A 21,977-nucleotide genomic window follows, 5' to 3' on the forward strand; every position below is an offset into this window, starting at 1 on the left:
AAACGAGTTTTGCCATATTGTTCGGTTATTAACGAAATATGTATTTTTGAAATACGAATAAACTCTTTTGAGTCATTTTTGGGAAAATCACCCAGACAACACACTCCACCAAGAATAAACTACCCCTCGCATTTTTTTTTAGGACAAACGAGTTATTTATGCCATATTGTTAAGTTATTAATGAAATATTTATTTATGAAATATGAACGAAAACACTTGAGTCCATTTTGAGAAAATCACTGAGAAAAAACTCACCCCTAAGTATAAACTACCCCTTGTAGATTTTTCTCAGATAAATGCCTTATACCACAAAATAGGGTTGCTAATTAAATATTGATTTATAAAAAAAGAAAGAAAACAAGATCGTTAGAGCCAGTTATTAGAAAATATATTTTTTCTATTTTCATCGTACAGGAAACTAACCTTGTTTTGGGAGTAGAAGGGAAATAAAAGAAACTATAGGAAATACTATGAAAATCTTAAACTAAAATTTGGTGCAGATAAGTTGAACGGTTTTGAGGAAGTAAATGCATTCAGAAGTCTAGACTACATTACGCCTTACTATTTTACTATTTTAGTATTGTTCTCTTCAGACTTGGTTGAAGTTTTGTCTTAACGGTTATACATTTTTTCTTTCTTATTTCATCGTTACACATAAGAATAAAATGTTCTGGTGAGTGGATAAATTCGAACCTACGAACATTGAGTTTTCATTCTTCCAACACATTACCAATGGACCAAGCTTTGTCTTCACGTTAACGCACGGTTACAGGGTTTATTACGATTTAAATAAAATGGCTAGCTGTTAGAGTTTCCTGCCCAAATATTTCGATAAAAAATTTTCATTGCTTCGTAGCAGCCGTAAATTTTTGACATCATTCTGCGACACGCTGACGAGACATTACAGTCTCTCCGTAAAACTCAAGGATGTTATAAAATAGAGGATCTGCCCATACAACAAAATCGTGAAGCCATACGTCACAGCTTCGCCACATCTACTCTGCCCACTCTGCGCCACTAAGATCGCAATGTTTCGAGCCAACAATCATGGCGGAAACGAGAGTAGCCAATCAGACGTGCCAGCTCAGACGATGCTCGGTTTTTTTTTTTTTTTTTTTTTTTTGGGCTTCATTGAGTTCATATGATGAAAATACGTATGGGCAGATCCTCTATTTTATAATATCCTTGGTAAAACTCTACCTGAATTTCAGCCGCGGTTACATGTTTCGCCCGCAGAAATCGAATAAGTAAGCGGACTTCTTCGCGACATCAGTTTTCCAAACGAATCGCCATTTGTGTTTATCTACAACTAGCGTCGTGGGCGGCTGAAACTCTGCACAGTTGCCAACTCCATGTATTAAAATTACCGTACACTCTTCATTCCTCTTTAACAAACCAAACTCCAGAAATATCGGTCGTGTAATCTTAGTTTCTGATCCTCTTTCGTAATATACTGTAATGAATTATTTACTCCTAACTGCCTTAATTTGAGTTGATTTTGAGTTTAACGTCCTTTCAGCAGCGACGCTATATGAGACGGGACCTACTGATTAACGTGGAATCCGAACCACATGAGCTACCGCCGGGAATCGAACCCGGGTCTCCCACGCCAAAGGCGCGTTTGCTAACCGCTTAGTCACGGATGAGCTCTAGCCTTAATTTGAAAATACTACAGTGGACTCTGTCAACTTAATTTGTCCCGTTAGCCGCAAAATTGTTATCCAAGTTATTTTTTCGATTGAAATTAATGGAAATATAATTAATCCGTTCTAACCACAGAAAAATTATACATATGTTTTCTCTCTTTCTTTCTCAAAATTTTTAAGTGTTTTTCAGTAGTGTAGAATATATAATAAGAATAATATTTACCTTACTTAAACACAAATAAGTAACACTAAATTAAATAAAACAATATTGTATTTTACTCTTCCCTTGGTTGTTGATTATTGCTGGGCATTCGTGAATGGCGAAGGATTAAACTACTTCGAAGGGAAATCTTCCATTAATAATAATTTTTAAAAAAAGTGGATGCCTTTTTATTTTCCCTGCATTCTTTTTAGGCCAGTCATCCTAAGTAAGGTATTAGAGACTCACATCAAGACAAATGCCGGGATGGTACCTAACAAAAAGGGTTCCAGGCCATTTCCTTCCTTCTTCACTTCCCTGGGTAATGTGATCATTGAAGAACATCATTTCTTATACGTTATGGCCTTCCAAATGTTCACAAATTATAATTCCCAACCCTAAAATCTTCTCTGCACCCTTTTCAGATATGCGCAGAAGAAGTTGATCTAAAGAAGTATGTCTTTGTCTTTACTGGAGAAGTTTTATATTACATTGCAATTCAAAGTTGCTGGGACATTGCATTGCAATTCAAAATGTTAATTGCTCTATCATGCAGGACTCTCTTAGAGTAATGGATCTCAATAAATTCATGCACTTCATTCCACTTACCATAAATATCCTTTATCTGAGTGCGTGTTATCTTGTCCCTCTCCTTCCTCTTCCTGTGATGAATGCTTCTCCTGTTTATAATAGGCGAGAATGTGTGTGTATGCAGCGCGGATTCAGCCCGGAGCCGTGGGACTTCTATTCAGTTTTTGAGTGACAAAAATAATTGAAGTGTTATTTATATATTTTTGAAAGTTTATAGCAAGCGTTTCGTCTCATTCTTTATTGAGACATTTTTTTTAAACATTAAATATTCCTAGTTTCCGTTAACGAAGTGCGTAAAAGAATTTCAATTTAAAATGATTTGCGTAAACATAGGATATACCTATCATAGTCTGGGTTCTGGCTGGTCCTCTCCAGGGGCGTCATTTCAGGCTTCGCTTGAGGGGGGCAAGAACACCACCGACATGAGATTTTCACGCTTTGTACTAATATATTAGTAGACAATCGATTAAAGTATATGTATTCCTCAAACTCTTGGGGGGCATAGCCCCCTCCTGGCTCCCCTAAATGACGCCACTGGTCCTCTCAGTTTTTATAGTCTACTTTCGCTACTGTATGTGTGTGTGTGTGATGGTATCCCGAAATATAATTTGTAATCTGAGTGAAAAATTGTTGAGAAGATTATTTCGTGAAGCGATTTGATCAGAAACAGTGGTTCATTAACCTTGGGGTTCACTCTACATGATTTCAACGTGCGAAATTATTATTATTTTTTAAACAAAGGTATCACATGCTTCAAGTTATGGATCTAAAAAATATGCTGTATAGCGGGTTAGTAAATTTCTTGGCCGGTTTTCTTATTTCTTAATAATTAATTGTACAGCAAAATGATAAGAGAGAATAAAGCTTCCTCGTGGCTAAGCGGTTAGCATACGCGCCTTTGGTGACCCGGCTACGATTCGAGACGGGAGTTCATATAGTACGGATCCCACGTTAAGCTGTAGGTCCACGCTTCATATAGCCTCTCTGCTGAAGGGAACGTTAAGCTGAAAATCAAATTAAATCAAGTGAAATAAGAAAGAGCAAAAATATTGCCATTGATATGAAATCTTTGAGATCTACGTCCCATGGTTATGCCGGCTAGGCTAAAGGAGACGGTGATTATAAGAAATGAATGAAATAGTGGAATGAAGAAAGTGGGAGGAAACGCGAGAACCCAGAGGAAACCCATGCGAAGCGGTAATCCAACCAGGGACACTATGCACCAGAGGTGAACGCTGTACCACCAAGCCACTGCAACTCTAATATTGCCTTTGAGTTTATGTAACTCTTGAAAAATTCACAGTTCTAGTTTGTCAGTAGGATTATTGAGAACCGCTTAGTGAGAGAAGTGAAGTCAATGCGCCTTCCTTTAAGATTTTTGTTGTAGTTGAGTTGATTATAAGTTTAACGTCCCGTTCAGCAGCAAAGGCTATATGAGACGTGGACCTACTGATTAACGTGGAATCCGAACCACATGAGCTCTCGTCGGGAATCGAACCCGGTTCTCCCACGCCAAAGGCGCGTACACTAACCGCTTAGCCACAAATGTGAATAATAATAATAATAATAATAATAATAATAATAATAATAATAATAATAATAATAATAATAATAATAAAACTGATAAAAATTGCTGGTAAATACCTAATTGCATCTGTTTTTGTTAGTTCTATCCTGACAGTGATACACATACTACCTAGGTATTTATATTAATTGTATGAATAACAGTAATAATGATAGAAATCAGAGTACAGAATGCAATTTCATTATTCGAATTTAGTTTCCATTAGATTATTATCTACATTGTCAATGGGGAAATACCCAAACTGCAAGTGCGTGTATCTATATATATGCAGAGAGGGGTTTGGAGAGAAAGAGGAGGAGTCAGTAAATGGTCAGTGAACAGCACTAGGGGAGGTCGATTGTAATGGAAGCAACAGATGAATCAAGCTCGAATCGAAAGCGTCCGTAGAAGTCACCGGTCGACCGCTGGGCAGCCTCGCTGTTTGAGTGTGGATTGATGTCTGACATGCGATCGCGTTTCTACAGCACATAAATTTAGCACTCACACACGAGAGCGATTCTAAGTTCATCCCAGCGGAAGGAACGTTCGAGTATAAGTAATAGTAGCCATAAAACGATAGGCTAGCACGTTATAAAAACAAAATCGTTCTGCTAATGGATATAATTATTTGACAGTTTTCCCTCTGATTTTGTGTTTTGTTTGTTCCATTTTTGTCTTTTATGATGGACATCATGTGAATGACACATTCAATCACTCGTTAGGTATCTTTCCCGCTAAGTGCGTTAATACGGCGGATTTTCAATCTGACGCCTCTCTTCAGTTGTTAATGTATTGCATTTTGGGGCAAACTTCGATAAATGTTACGTCATAGACCTAAACAATACGGCCGAGTTCACTTACATAGAGCCACCAACAACGGGCCGAGGCGTACAGAACGAAATGCAAGAATTACACCGACAGACAATAAACAATAGGCTCAGTCGGTTGTGGCCTATGACGTCAATTATCCAAGTGTTCTCCTTGGGCCATCACCGGTATGGACATCAGAATAATTCCATAAACAACCTCACAATTGTAGAAGTAGTTATAAATATCAGTCTGGCATTACCGGTAGGTCGATTAACACATATACTAAAAGCCTCCAAGCATCATGATCTTAAACAAATTAGTTTCGTTTGGATATAAGACATACTTCATATCGTTGAATATTTACAATCTTATTGCTTCACTTATCTCTTTTTCCTTCTGTTATAATTTTAGTGCACGCCTCAGACCAAAATATCAAAATACGTTTCTCTCCTTGTTTTTACGGCATTTGTGCTGTATCGCTGGACTAAACGAAAACCGGAAAAAAAAAAGTACCAAAATGTACTACGTTTGGTTACAGTACATTACGTTTGGTTAGGTTAGTTACATTAGGCTAGGCTGGGTTCAGTTACAAGTCAATTACCTTCAAATCAGGGGCGTGTAAACTTGTACAATTTAGAATAGAAAATTACTATTTACACATAAGTACGGTGTTCGGATATATGATATAAAAACTATATAGTGCAAAAACCCAAACCAACCTTTGTTAAGCAGCCACTAGAAAGGACGAATGCTATCTAACCGAGTCAGGTCAGGTCGAAGCTGGTAGGCCCGTGCGATAGCAAGCGCATCAGCGACGGTGGTTATGCACGTGAGCGAGTAGTGAACGCAGATGGATTTTGGCTGCTTTCATTGTAGTAACGCTTTACTTGTAAACAGTACACCGTGTCTTCCACACTATTACAACACCTGACGCTCGTTATTTTTGTATAATAGTATAAAACTCAAACCATCTTGACATAACGCGCCATTTCCACAATGCCTTTCCCGCCACTAAATCATAATTAGTGTACCTCTCCGCCAAATAGTCCCTTCAGCCTCCACATACAGTGCCGCTTACAACAACAAAAGCAATCTACAACAACCACTTTACTAACTTCAACTATTCCCCCTAACCTTTCACACACTCTTCCTCACAAACCAAAATAAATTCACCAATCCACCCGGTAAATTTCCAAAAATTGATCCGGCGATATAGCACTTAACCAATTTTTGGCTTTCAAGCAACACTAGGAAAAAGAAAATATTGTGGTCGTGCAAATAATTGAATTGGAGGTTTCATTTTAAAATTGTGATTTGTGTAAGGTTATCCAGCAAAGTCGAATTTTTTCCAACAACAAATACTGAAGAGTGAACGTGAAATCGAAAGTAGTGATTCTTTTTAAACAGCTTTAATCATTTTGTCTATATTTTTACCACTCTATATTTCATTAACAGCTCTCAGGGCCGCAACTAGGGGGGGGGGCAAAGGGGGCACGTGCCCCGGGCGCGTGGTTGGAGGGGGCGCCGGAAAGAAGATATATCAGTTGTTTTAAAATCGCACCCTTTTCCTTGAGGAACTTATTCTAGAGGTTAAAAGAAATCAAAAGTTTACTTGGCCTTTTTTCGTTGATTATATATATATATATATATATATATATATATATATATATATATATATATATATATATATATCGAGAGAGAGAGAGAGAGAGAGAGAGTCTCATCTAAATAGGTGTAATGTCAAACCTAATATTGCATGCATTTGTTCCCTTGGGCGACCACAGAGAATCCGCCACCCTTTCCTTTTCCTACCACAAGGAGCTGTTTGTTTGTATAATTCCATTGAGAACAGCTCTGAAGCTTAAAACGCTGTTATCAATAGGGGTGGGGGCGAAAAGTTCCCGATTTTTGTTGCTTGCTGGTGGTTGAAGAGTTTAGCTCAGACGCGCCCCCTGTAATGTTACGCAATTGCTGTAATGTTTTTAAACTAGAGGGCAGTTTTGTGGCGGAAAAGATAATTTACACGCCTCGGTGTATTTAATTGTTTCTTGTACGCCTACCAAGAGATTTTGCGAGTGAAGACTGTATGAAGCTTTATCTATTAGTTTTGCTTGAGAGTTTTTCGAGGCATTTTGAATTGTTATCTATCAGTCCAACTTATGCTTTATTATGCTTTATTGTTAATTTCAATCATTTTTTTACATTAATCGTGTATAATGTATAATATTTACTATACATTAAATAATTTAAATATCTTGATCTATTTATTAATATTTTATGAAGCAATTTCTTTCATATTTAATGAACTTTCTAGTTAATGCACTGTAAAGAGACATGCTTTGCTCGAATCAGTTTTTTCTATCACTTGTGTGCACCTTAGAGGTGCATATATACAGAAAGAGAAAGTATACAGAAAGGTGCCCAAAAGGTACAGAAAGTGCTCAAGTTCGAGAGGTACACATAACAATATATATATATAGTGTGGAGTTCTTTTGTGCTTCATTGTTGATGGAAAGTTTTCTTCTTTTCTCCACATCAAAGGATTACACCGAAAAATTTACAGAAATAAAAATAAGCTTTTCATTGTTGCATTGTTATGTTCTCAATGATTTTGGATCGTAAATATTGGTTTTAAAAACATTTCTCATCAGAATTGGCATTTTGCAAACTCATTGACCATCTGATCAACACTCAAACTACAATGAAAAAACTTTGACGGTTTGGAACACCCGTGACATCAATAGTCGCGCGGGCTACAGATGTAGCCCATGAAACTTTCAAGCAGAATAACAATGAGATCCTTTCGATTTTACGTTTGACCACACCCTAAACACGCAGAATGATAGTTGATAGAAAGGTACACAGACACCCTTTGAGTTATCATCTCGAATTACTTTGCGACAAGGAAAATAAAAACGCTGGGCTACAATGGTAGCCCGCGCGCGTATCGGAGGGTTAAAGTACTTAAAAATCGATATAACTGGTTTCATTAAGAATGTTATTTACAGTTGCAATCCATAAGTGATACTTTTCGACTAAACTTTGGGGGGGGGGGGAGCGCCGAATTGTGTGTTTGCCCCGGGTGACAGAAACCCTAGTTGCGCACTGAGAAAAATCCGTTATCCGGACAGCGGTATGTTGTACAAATATATGGAATCCTTACGTTTAGTACGGAAATCTGTATGGAGCATACGTTATCCATATACTACATAATTACTGCCTTTTTCTCACTTAGATATTACATCATGTTGCTGCAGGATGTCTGACATCGAACAAACTTCCGTATATTACATATGTATACGTATATTATATACGTCAGCTATATATTTCATGCATCCATCTGTATGTGAGATTCTGACCGCCCATGGACAGTTCTTTCTTTCATCATGAGTGACGTCATTGAACAAAGAACAACTGTCGTTTTCTTGCGGGTCGGTTTATGCATATCGTGTCACGGCGTGGGAGGTCGTAACACCCTTCATTCTATATCTTCTACTTTATACTTTTAATACTTTACTACGTAACACGATCTTATTAATTTATTATACGCTTCATATATTTACTAACTATCCAACGATATTTGTTGCCTCGGGCATTAAATTGGTGAAGAAGAAGAAGAAGAAGAAGAGTCATTTACTGAACTAGGTTTGTTTACAGCTAAAAAGAACAAAGGAAGGAAACAAAAGCCTGAGTAAGTACAATAGTTAACTATAACATTAATTAAATATTCCTTTAATTACCGATTACTTTAGTATAACTCTCTTTAAGCTTAATAAATCACTAACATGTTAACGTGACTTCTGGTTGCAACTCTTCCTATTTTAACCCGTTAGTTAAGAAGAAAGAATGGGCGAATCTGAATTTTGAGAATTCTTTGAACATTGGCGCTTATAAACTTTTTCTACATTTCAAGGTGCACAAAGTAAATGTTGTGTTTATTTATTTCTTTTTAGACGGTCCCTTCCTCGGAGGAGAATTACTATAACATAGAGTAAATCTCATAACTTCATAACATGTTTGCTTAGAAACCGTTTTCAGCGCGAATATCGTCTTCGTGTAGTCTAAAAGACTGTTAGCCATTTTTGCTAGAATATTTTCACATAAAGCTTTTTGTTTAACGTCCTGCGATTATCCACCAAGGTGATGATGAGATAGGTGATAATGGTTGCAAAAAGAAAGTGGGGTGGAACGGAAGAATCTTAAGAGTAATCACGCACACAGTGTTTGCCCACCAAAAGCTCACTTGACAGTAGCTGGAATCGACCCATGGACCCAAGGCGTCAGAGGTGAGAACTCTACCGGGTCCAAGATTTGTTTCGTGAAACACTGTGAAGGGAGGGAATCAATTTGTAAAAATAGTCGAGTAGCACAGAGAGTTAAGGCACCAAATGTGATGGGGCGGAAATTATTATCAGTCAACTTTACTTAGTTTTACTATGCATGCAAATTTACTAGCTTATCTGACCTACTTGTAAGCGCGTAACATTCCAGTTTTTGACGTTTTAAATCTGAAAATATTATGTTGATAGGTTTTCGTGATAAATACTTTCAATATAGAAAAGTAATTCACGTGAAATATATTTACGACGTTAGACGGTCTGTTACTTACAACTCATGGTTTATAAAAGGTATAAATAATACAATGTATATATGTACTGTATGCTGTACACTTATAACATGAAAAAAAGTTTGCAATTTTATTAATAGAGGCCATGATGGATTAGTGGTAAGGCCTTTACCTCTGGCACATGGGGTCCTTGGTTCGATCCCAACTCGCGCCAAGTGAGCTTTGTGGTGGACAAATGTCGTGTGCATGTTTTTTCTCGGGGTTCTCCCGTTTCCACCCACTTTCTTCATTCCACCATTTCACTCATCTCTCATCATCACTGTCTCCTTTAGCCTAGCCAGCATAAACGTGGGATGTAAAACTTAGAGATTTCATTTCATTTCATTTTTGAAGTAGTGACTTCGACTTTATTCAGCGGGGGTGGGGGCGGTGGCTCAGTGGTAGAGTGTTCACCTCCGGTGCTTGGGGACCCTGGTTCGATCTCAGCTCGCGTCGAGTGGACTTTGTGGTGGACAAACACCGTGCTCTTGGTTTCTCTCGGGGGTTCTCCCGTTTCCTCCCACTTTCTTCATTCCACCATTTCACTCATTTCTCATTATTGCCGTCTCCTTTAGCCTAACCGGCATATTCCTGGGGCGTTAAACTTAAAGATTTCATTTCATTTCATTTCATTTTATTCAGCGGAAAGTCAAAGTTTGGTTTGGAAAAAATCATCGAAATTTATTTTATTTCTTCGGAAAATTCGATTACGTCATTTACGTGTTTTAGTTCTTGTAATGTCCTTTTAACACGCAACCACCGAGTTATGTCACTGCTTGTGAAGTATTGCTTAAATTGGAGCTTTTGTACGGGGCAACTGTAGTTGCTTCCTCTAAAACAGTCGCCGCCACCGTTAGCTTTAGAACAACTGTCTCGAGCAACTCTTCGTACCCGGCAGTCGTGAAGAAGCGAAGGATTCGTACGGGGACACGGCAGTTGACGCCACCGTACAAGCTTCCAATGTACCTTTTTTTTAAAAAAAAAAAAAAAAAAATCTTAGTTGGAGTACTGATCACAGGCGAAAAAAGCGGAATTGTTTATCACTTTATTTTACGTCACATACTGGAGTTCTCCGATGTCTTAAAACAACTATAGACTATTCCTATATTCTATATATATTACAATGCAGTATCATCCCTGTGATGAACGCATAAGATACCAGGATTACATTGTTGCCTTCTTTATATTTATACCATCTTCCAAATTACGTTTATAATACTGATCTTTCTGTAATACAACGTGCCCATGGAAGCTAACTAGTCGTCTATTACGTTTTGTTTTATGTATATGAAGCATACATATTAATCATCCGATTTGCAGCCACCTCTAAAGCATTTCTGGATGTATGTTATTATTATTATTGAGTTGAATTGATTTTGAGTTTAACGTCCCTTTAAGCAGCGAGGCTATATGAGACGGGACCTACTGATTAACGTGGAATTCGAACCACATGAACTCCTGCCAAGAATCGAATCCGGGTCTCTCATGCCAAAGGCGCGTACGCTAACCGCTTAACCACGAAGAAACTCATTATTATTATTATTATTATTATTATTATTATTATTATTATTATTATTATTATTATTATTATTATTATTATTATTATTATTATTCAACCACTAAAGAAAGAAGCAAAGGAGGAAAATATGTTGTTGACCAAACCAAACATACATCGATGGGATTCAGGAGCGTCATTTCAGATTTTGCTTGGGGGGGGGGGGTAAGACCTCTTGATATAAGTAAAATTTTGCGTTTTCTTACTGATTTAATACTATTCTATTGATAAAATCTATATAAATCTCAATCTCAGGGGCGCAATTGCCCCTCCCTGCCCTCTCTAAATGACACCCCTGATGGGATTCCTCATGGCCAAGTAGTTAGAACTTCGCTGCCTATGCAGAACAGGTTTGATTCTCGATGGTAGGTACTGTGGTTTGAGAAATGAAATGAATTGAAATGAAATCTTTCAGTTTAACGTCCCATACTTATGTCCGCTAGGGTAAGGGAGACGATGATCAAAGTAAGTGAATGATGATGGAAGAATTGATGGAATGAGAATGTTGGAGGGAAAGGAGTACCCCGAGAAAATCCACGCACACGATGTTGCCCACCCCAAACTTACTTGGTCGAGGATCGAACAAGGGACCTCACGCCACAGAGATAAGGATCTACCACTGAGCCACCGTGCTCTCTAATGTGGTTTGAATGAAAGCTACGGATCTACGTCTAATATAGCCTAGTAGCCTCGGTGCTGTATCTTTGAAAATGAAATGAAATCTTTAAGTTTAACGTCCCACGGTTATGCCGGTTAGGCTAAAGGAGACGGTGATAATGAGAAATGAGTGAAATGGTGGAATGAAGAAAGTGGGAGGAAACGGGAGAACCCCGAGAAAACCCACGAGCACGGTGTTTGTCCACCACAAAGTCCACACGGCGCGAGCTGGGATCGAACCAGGGACCCCAAGCACCGGAGGTGAACGCTCTACCAATGAGACACCGCGCCGCCTGCTGTATCTTTCCATGTATATCTTGTGTACTAACAACCCAGTCCCACAACAGAAAAAATACGTGGGTATTGAAAGGTTTAAAAAACAACAGAGAAAACAAGTAATATATCAGTGTCTGCTATCAGTTGCTTAACGTAAAAAGCTTTTTTTTTTATTTCCATTGCCCAATAGTAAAATTGCCCGTAGGGGTTACTAACTGGTGGATCCTTTTCATTGGTAGCATTAGCGGGCGGGTTGTCATTATTTTTGTAATACCCAGAATTCAGTAGCATAGAAGCGACTTAGCTTCGTCTTGGCTTGACATTTGATGTGCAAAATTAGTATAAGAAGGAGAGTGGAAGCATTTTTGATCGTGGTCACTCACCTAGGATTTCAAGTAAGTTGGTTTTCCTGCACTAGAAGATCTACTACTTTACATTTCAATTAGTTTTGTTTTACTTTCACCTCAGTGCTGCGAGATTCCGTAAGCTCGTTTGTTTTTTATTTACGTAAATGTATGAAGGTATGTTTATAGAAGTAGCAGTTTGTGTAGACTACGTTAATCTTTCTTTTCTTTTCTTTTTTTTTTTTTAAAGTTTAATGTCCCACGATTATGCACTGGGGCTGAGGGAGACTGATTATGAAATGAATGATTATGTTGGAATAACGAAAGTGGGAGGAAACGAGAGAACTCTGTGGAAAAAAAGGGCCATGGTGTTTGTTCATCACAAAGCACTTGGGAACAGTGTAGACCTATTTATTCCGTTAAGCTCCAATAGCTCTTCAACTTTGACAGTAATTACGGGGAAGGTTCTAGAATGCTGGTGCGCATATATAAGTAAAGAGAGTTGGTACCCAGGATGGTTACTTTCTTCATCAAAGCTCAATATTCAATTCACATAGTAATGCCAAGTGAGCGATAGCGAGTCAAGATTACTTAGTAGTCAGGGTGATTATTTTACTACGATTGAGTGGTTCTATTAAAAAGGAAAAAAAAAAAACTGGCATAATTACGTATAAATATATTTTGGTTAGGTTTGCTTAATTTTCGTTCACTGGTAAGAGTGCACTTTGAGCAGAACAAGTGATTTTGGGTATCTTTTAGTTTCTCCCCCAATCCTGCAAATATAAGATCTCCAGTGTTACTTACTAAGGGAAATATAACTGAGCGAGTGACAGCAAGCGAACGGGGTTAGACACCCCGCAGGGCTCGGTTTAGTATTGGTTCCTATGAATGTTCTGTTTAAAGTGCATTTTTACCGGTTCACTTACATAGTAGGTCTGGACCGACGGAGTTTATGGTACTTAACCTTGGAACAAGGATTGAACAGGGAGTAATTCCTCACGTCAGAAGTGACCACACTACCACTGAGCCACCGTGGTCCGAGCTCTCATTTCATAACTTAAATATCATACAATATTGACTGTTGGATTAAGTCATTTGAAATCTTGGAGCATTTTGAAATTACTCAAAGGTGTATATAGGTTGCATAAAATATTTTTTCTTTACGTAAGCAATCGAAAAAAATGTCCTATGTTGGTTGAGGAACGTATCTTCACATAGAGTAGTATAACACGGTCATGTCCGTAGCTAGGATGTAGGCCAGGAGAGAGGGCTTGAGAACCCTTTTTGACCATCTTCAGGCCTTCTTGAAACTTTCAGCTTATTGGTATGTATATATGAAAGTAAAATGAGCTCAAATTAGCTTCCACAAAAAATTAACTCATTCCCTTGCCTTAGTAGTTTGAAATATTAGAAATTAGTAATATAATTTTGAATAGTTAGTGATATGCGATGGTTCTAGCTTATGACGAACTGGTTCCTTGAAATCTCTGGTTAGTTCATATTTGGTCTAGAAAACATAATTTTCAAAATTAAAACATGTTTTCATTGTTTTGGATACATAAATTTGGAATTTAGGTATACATTCCTCCCCTCCCATCTGCGTTAACTTGATATGGAGAGTTGGCGTGTTTGCTATTTGTATTTGTCTTGGCACTTGATTTGGTTACTAAACCATAGTTGAAAGCCATGGGTATGCACGCAAGCCGCCACGAGAGTCTGCAACGGACGTTAAAGCAAATGCCTGACATGGGTTCGAATGCCAGGCAGTTTAATTTCACCTTTCACAGTGAGACTATTGTAGGATTGGACTGGGTTCATATTCTGTGCTTGGTAAAAACGTAAAACAACTGAATTTTAACTTGGACAGATGCTATAGATGTTATGAGACAGAGCATGTTATATATCGATAAGTAATAGTAAAGATATAATGTGGTTACTAACAGCAACGTGAAGACCACATAGTAGTTGGTAACTGTATTTTCATTGTTTTACGAGTGGTGGTTCACGGTATGATAACCAGATTTGATCAATCAAGTACTTGTATTACATTTTATTACGTTACAAGCAGTGGCGGATCTAGCCCGGGTCCGGGGGCGCTAGGCCCCCCAGTTTTTTGAGTGACAGATATAATTTAAGGTATTATTAATATTTCTTTCAAAGTGTATAGTAAACTCATGATATACCTACCATAGTCTGGGTTCTGCCCCCCCCCCCAGTTTTTACCTTCTAGATCAGACTCTGGTTACAAGCGGGACGTAAAACTGAAAGATGTTTTACTTTGTTTCCATGCGTTTTCTTTATAGCTGTGCCCAACCTGGGCTAATGCGCCTGCCTGCATTCCCTAATGTCACGAAGATAATTGGGTCTACTTCTTTAGTTGGTATAGTTTAAGGGCACCGTCATAAAAATCGTTCCGTGATATTGGTGTGTACCAGTGGCGTATTTACGATTTTGTTCGGGAGGGGCTTTGTTAACTTTCGGGGGGGGGGGGGGGGCTTTGCCTGGAAATGTGAAAATTCTGCAAGATATTTCATTTACTTTACTAAGTAAGATTTCGGGGAGGGCTTAAGCCCGGAAGCCACCCCCCTAAATACGCCACTGGTGTGCACAGTTCACGATTTCAGATAAACTGCGTTAAATAGCATACTATATACCCTGTTGGCATTTAGAATAAGATTCCTTCTCAATTCTTTACACTAATTTGATTTCTACTATACATTAAATATATTGTTACTTTGTATTTTAGTAGTCTTCCCCACTGGTCTAGTGATTTCCGTGTGGCCTTGCTAAACGTGGCCCCTCGTCCGATTCTCGGTGGGAGAGTGGAAACAAATTACTTCCATAAACGCGTTCACTTCTATTAATTGTCAGACTCTTTTGGCCTAAGGTCGTAGCTGTGCGACATGAAAAAAGAAAAATAATTTTTAATTCCCTAGTTTTGGTTTTGTGTAGGTCTACTTGCTGGAGTTGAGACCTTCAACGGAACAGTAAGTTATAGAATTTATAACTAGTTTAATCAGTCAGAAATTATTCCGGTTCCTTGAGATTCATTCGGTTATTAGTTTTTCTTCATAGTATTGTTTCACTATTTCTAGAAGGAATTAGGTATTAACAAAGCAACTAATACGCAAAAACTCGCTATGCTAGGCTTTGATTCACTTGAATTATTTCTCCTATTCCGTTTGTGTTTTGATCCCCAGTTGCGCACATTCTAGTGTTTTGTTTTGAGGCCAGGCCCGTAAGTAGAGGGGGAGGCTAGTGGGCAACTGCCCCCTAAACTTTTCATGGCCCCTCCAGACCTCAATACAGAAAACACAATTTAGATATTTGTAAGAGAAGTTTTGATGACTTGCCCCCCTAATATATTCATGGTCCCTCTAAACATATGTGGCTGGTTTCGGGCCTGCTTGAGACTACGTTTACCCTGTTGTATCCAGGTGGGAAGTGCAGTAACTCGAAGGGTTCAAATGAAGCTTCTTACGAGAGGGTGACTTTTCTAGATATACAATCAAAGCTATTTATATCTCAGTGATGCAATACGAGGGTTGCACTGAAAGTTTCGGGAAAATGATAGAACGCAAGAACATGAAAGTGCATTTTTTTTATTGCTTTTGAAAGTACTCCCCATGAATAGCAGTGCATTTTCATGCGATAGAACCAAATCTTGAAACAGGTATGCCACTCCGAGGTTGGTATCTGTGAAACCTGCAGTTTGTATGTCTCGATGGCTTCTTCTGGAGGTGCAAAAGCGCTTCCCAAGCAACATGTTCTTTATTGTTGGGAACAAAAAGAAATCACTGGGAACTAAATCAGGGAAATAAGCCGGATGTCATGACTTCGCTTTCCTGGTCCAGAAAATCATTTGTGGCAGCTGCTGTGTGCGAGCTCGTATAGTCGTGTGCAGAATGATACGACGGTTGAACTGTTTGCTCACATTCAGTACTTCTGATAGACATATGGTTGTGTACCATTCTGCATTGACTGTTCTGCAATTCTCCAATGGTACAGTTGCAATATGACCTGATTTACCAAAAACTTATGCAATCGTTTGTTTGGAGGCACAGTGTGCATGAACAACTTTGATTGGTTTAGGTTCTCGCGGAACACCCACACAGCAGATTGTCGCTTTGTTTCCGGTTCGTACGTATATATCCAAGTTTCATTACCTGCTCCAATGTTAAACACCGAATTAGATGATCCAGACTTGAACAGTTTCGTTATAACTTTGCACCACTTTACACGGGCGTCTTTTGTGCGCGACTTAAATTGTGTGGGATCCAACGAGTGCAAAGTTTTTTTACACGTAAATAATAGTGCAATATTATTTGTATTTGGCTCATTACAATGCCTAAGATTTCCTGAATTTCGCGATAAGTCACATGCCAATCAGTGTTCATAATTTCACGAACAGCAGCAACGTTTTTGGGCACAATGACTGTCGATGGACTACCTGCACAATCTCCATCAGTCAGGCTGAGCTGACCACACGTGAATTCCTGAAACCACCTGTAAATTGTCTGAGATGGGGCTTCATCAGGAAAAGTAACAGTTATCTGATGAACACATTGTTGTTGTGTTAACCCTTGCCAAATATCGTAATAAATCATAATACGAAAATGCTCTCTCATCAGGTCAATTTTTGTTCACGATCACCTCACTTCAAACTAGTGCCCTGCAACGACAAAGATTGAGAGTTATAGAGTTATATACGGTTTATCTTTAGAGTGAACACTATTAAATTACTTGGAGAGGGGAAATCTTCCTCATCCTCCCGTTCATTCGAATCTTCTGGAAGCTCATGTGGTGCGTATTCCACGTTAAAGATCTAGAACCAAGTCTCAGATAGCCTCGGACCTGAATTGGATGCTAAACTTCGAACCAACCACGCTTGTGTAATGACTTGTGGTTTATTAATTGCGAAAGATTGGTAATGTAATGTAATTATAATGTACAATATATGTATTTTCTCTGTTAAATCATGGGTCGCGCTGGCTCAGTGGTAGAGCGCTCACCTCTGGTGCTTGGGGTCCCGGGTTCGATCCCAGCCCCGCCAAGTGAACTTTATGGTGGACAAACACCGTGTGCGTGGGTTTTCTCGGGGTTCTCCCATTTCCTCCCACTTACTTCATTCCACCATTTAATTCATTGCTAATCATCAGCGTCTCCCTTAGCCTAACCGGCATAACTGTGGGACGTAAAACTCAAAGGTTTCATTTCATTTTTTCTTAATCTCTTGCACCGACCGACCGATCTCGATCAAATTTCCAACGTAGATGCGGTTCTGGCCTGGGAGTGTTTTTAGCTATTTACTTTGACAGTAGAACTTAGGGGAGGGGGAGGAGGGGGACAGAAAAAATAAATGACTTAATTTACTTTGAAGTGTAAAAGTGCGAGCGTTTTCTTCTCTCTCTCTCTCTCTCTCTCTCTCTCTCTCTCTCTTCACTCCTCCAGTCTCCTCTCACTTTTAGGGCCGCGGTGGCTCAGTGGTAGAGCGTTCACCTCTGGTGCTTGGGGTCCCGGATTCGATCCTAGCCCCGCCAAGTGAACCTTGTGGTGGACAAACACCGTGTGCGTGGGTTTTCTCGGGGTTCTCCCATTTCCTCCCACTTACTTCATTCCACCATTTCATTCATTTCTCATAATCACCGTCTCCTTTAGCCTAACCGGCATAACCGTGGGACGTAAAACTCAAAGATTTCATTTCATTTTTTCCTCTCACTTTGATTTCATGATTTCGCACTCTGATGAAAAGTATTAAATACCGCCAGGAAAAGTACTAATATATAACCTCTCTTTTAGGCGCCCCTCCAACCACGCGCCCGGGACACGTGCTTTGCTTGCTCGCCCATAGCTGCGGCTCTGTGAGCTACATAAGTAACATACAATGCTTACGTAATACTTTGGGTAATAAGTACTATTAAGAAAGGAAGAATTGCATTTTTTTAACTTTGGGAAAGAAGCTACTATGGGATTAAAGATAAGGTAGGAAAGTCAACACATTCCCGTCTATGCTTTCACCCAGCAGACATATTGTTTGGAACCAAAAAAAATGTGACTTTTGGAATCTTGTACTTAGGTTCACAGCGGAAGCGACGAAATAACTTGAATCATCCATTGTAGCTCTCCCCGCAACCAGTTTCTAAAATGTTGGCAATAAGTTTGCGAAACGAGAGGTGACGACTCCAATTTTGGGTGAAAAGTCGCTATAAGAAATAATCGAGAAATTCATTGTCTATAAGCATTGTAAAAGTTGTAGATGTAAACTAAACAATATGTTCTACTCACTGGCGCAAATCCCGGGGGGGGATGACGGATACATGTCCCCTCCAATCTTGGAACTGAGGGGGACTTCTCCCAAATAATCCGATTTGAAATGTGTTTTTTGGGAGAAATTTGATGATTTTTGTCCGATTGCTACAAAGGAACGTGAGATGTCCCCCAGAATAAGCCTCAAATCTGCAGCCTCCTAACGCTAAAGACAACTCTGATCCTCCACAACATTGTTTTTCAACTTCATAAGTATTTTGGACATCGCCAAAAAAAGTATGGTAACGGTCTTACCCTCTCCCCCCCCCCCCCCCAATGTTGAAGACAGATTTGCGCCGCTGGTTCTATTCACATCTTTGTAAACAGAGCGCAACCAATCCTTCAATTCAGGGATCATTTCAGGTTGTTTCGGGTACTTTTGTTCATGTTGTGGTCAAAATAGTTCCGAAATAATTAACACTACAGTACTTACGTTAAGCAATTTTTTGTAAAAGAAAACGTGCAGAATAATTAAAAGACCCCAGAGGACAAATATAACAAACACCTTCTTCGCCTTTATTCACGCATCTATAGCTAATCTTGTTGCTATCGGTAATGATGTATTACGTGTCTCTCAACGGAAACTCTGCGAACTAAAGGACATCAAGTTTGTAGTTATTCTTCGTTAGAGGGCAAGGGTAACATAACAATGCAGGATTGTGGAGTAGTGAGTACGCTGTACAGGGCCGGCGCTAGCAGTTTTGCCGCCCTGGGCGGTACTTTCAAATGCCGCCCCTTTAATCCACAAACCTTATTTTGACAGAAGACATTCAGATATTAAGAAAAAGTAAGATACCATATTTAAAAACATGTATGAAAAGGAAAAGTAAACAAAAAATTGAACTGCCTCTCTCGAATGCTTTAATATTTAAACGACTCCATACATGACACAATATTCAGTATGCTCGATTTTGCTGTACGTGATATACAGCAGGGCATACAGTTTTTTTTTTAATGTATGCTTTAGTTCGACTAAGAATTTTAATTTTTAAGCTTATTTTATATCAAAAGGTGTTTCCAATAGAGTATGGAGCAAAAAGATAATATAGTGAGTCAAATATTACGGCAAAAGTAAGTAATTAGCTTAAGACTTATAATGTACTAAAACACAATAGAAATACACAATTTAACATAGTTTAATTGAAAAAACTCTTCTTGTTTTGGTATGAGCAAATTCCTTTATCACATTCGCGTAGTCCAATGTTTCAGCCAATTGATGTTCCATTGATATCATCACTAGAGCACTTAAACGTGTTTGAGATATGGAAGAATGTAGATAGTTTTTAATAAGCTTAGAGTAAGTTTCGAAAAATTTCTTTCTCAACTTGCCACGGTTACTGGTAAGATAAACCAAATCATAACTGCAACACTGACATAGGGAGCAAAGTCATCTCTTTTGATGAACTTTTAGGCTTAATTATAGCGGTTAATAGTTTCAGTTCGTCTTTCAAATCACGGGTTAATATCTTTCGATTCTTCGCGTATTAAAATGCAGGCACTTTTCAGACAAAAGTTCAGGTGGCATATCGTTCAGATTATTTATATCGTAAAGAAAATCGAAATACTCGCTGTGATGTTTAAATTGCCCAAACCTTTCTCTTAAATCTAACACAATCACGTCTAGAAGTTTGTAATAAAAATCGATCTTGTATCTTGTTTGTGGATCTTCAATAGCTTCATCTTCTGCCTTCTATTGAAACTGTCTCTTCTTTCGACTTCGAGCTTGCACTGTATTGCCTATCCATGGATCATCCATATCTAATGCTGATGCCAACTCCATCGCATCAATTAAGCAAGGTTGAAACTTTGCATCATTTCTGCTCCTCTGAAAGTTCTCAGATTTGTTTTAAAGAAACCCTACTGGATCAAACACACTTTTGTTTACTATGTTTATGTGGAGTGAAAAGTCATACCACATAACGAGTGAGTAAAGAAAGTAAAGCCACGCAGGTGGTTTGCTATACACAGAACATCATGGGCGATCATTCTATTATATTGTCGTTACTTATTTGAAGTAAGGTATCATAAGCCTCTATTTGATATCTAAGTGAAGTCAGAGCATCAACTCGACTCTCCCATCTTGTGGTGCTGAATGGTTTTAAAGTGAGGCTGCTAATAGGTTCCTTTAGTATGGCCCAACGTTGAACTGACGCAGAAAAGAAGTCAGAAACTTTTTTTAACTATACAAAAAAAAAAAAATGAAACGGTGGACTTGAGATGTTGTGGCTACATCGTTAACGATAAAGTTTAGTAAAGAAACATGTAAATCTTGAGAATTTATTTTTTCTATTCATATTGGAACTATTGTCATATCTTTGGCCCTTCATATCTTCGATAGAAGTTCATTTCTTTTAGCCGTTTAATTATTACTTCTGTCAGTTCTAGCTAGACCAGTGATGTCTTTTACTGGTACGAAACCAAGAAAGTGTTCGCAAATTTTTGTAAGCCATTCTCCATTATTGTATGTGATTTGTACAAAACGAACGATCCTTTGTACCAGAAATATCTGGTGTACAGTCTAGCACTATAGTATAATATGTTGCAGCTCTCAACAAAAACAGTATTTTACTTTCAATTTACTCACTAAGAATAGGAATTTAAAAAATTTTGGACATCTTTTCCTCAGTAATGGTCGCATTTATTTTGCCCTCCCATGATTCTTTTAATGTGTTCGGCCATGATTTGTATTGCTTAAATATAAAAACAATTATATATATATTTATATATATTGTTGATAAGACATGATAATGAACAATTTGTAAATTGGTTAAAAACTCGCTGCTAAAACCTAAATGTCTCTAGGTGCTGTAGGCTAGAACCGCCTGTCTCAAGTGGGAGTGTACCTTTTGCGTACTTGGAGTGGAGCGTTAGAATATTGCTGAATAGAAAAAAATATATAAGACACTTGACAATCTTACCCGCTCTAGCTAAAAATCTTATCTACGCTGCTGCAAGGGAAATCTTGAACGAGATACCTGTGGCTAGTAGTTTGATAATTGAAAATGAGGGGGAATGCTTTGAATTTCCTGAATCTGAGTGAAGTAAGTTTAAATTACATTCTCAGGGAACACAATTTTATTTTTCCATGTGGGCCTATTACGAAGCATTATATTTTAATAATATTCTTTTCTTTTTCAAATTTTGCCGCCCACTAGACGTGCCGCCCTGGGCGGTGGCACGGCTCGATCCCCCCTCGCGCCGGCCCTGACGCTGTATTTCCAAACTCTTCATCACTTGCGCTGATTAAAACAAACAAACAGAAAAAACTGTTTTGAACTAATAATGCTTCTCTACAGATGAACATTTTGTTTGCAGCAAAAAGTCGCTAAATGTGTAAGTAGGTAAATCGTCATTTAAAAATCACCCAAAAAAGTCTCCAATCGGAATTTTTTTTGTCGCTATCGTAGGGCGACCATACGTCCC

Source organism: Thermobia domestica, chromosome 1 (assembly GCF_964235325.1).
Source record: "Thermobia domestica chromosome 1, izTheDome1.hap1.1, whole genome shotgun sequence".
Lineage (NCBI taxonomy): Eukaryota > Metazoa > Arthropoda > Insecta > Zygentoma > Lepismatidae > Thermobia > Thermobia domestica.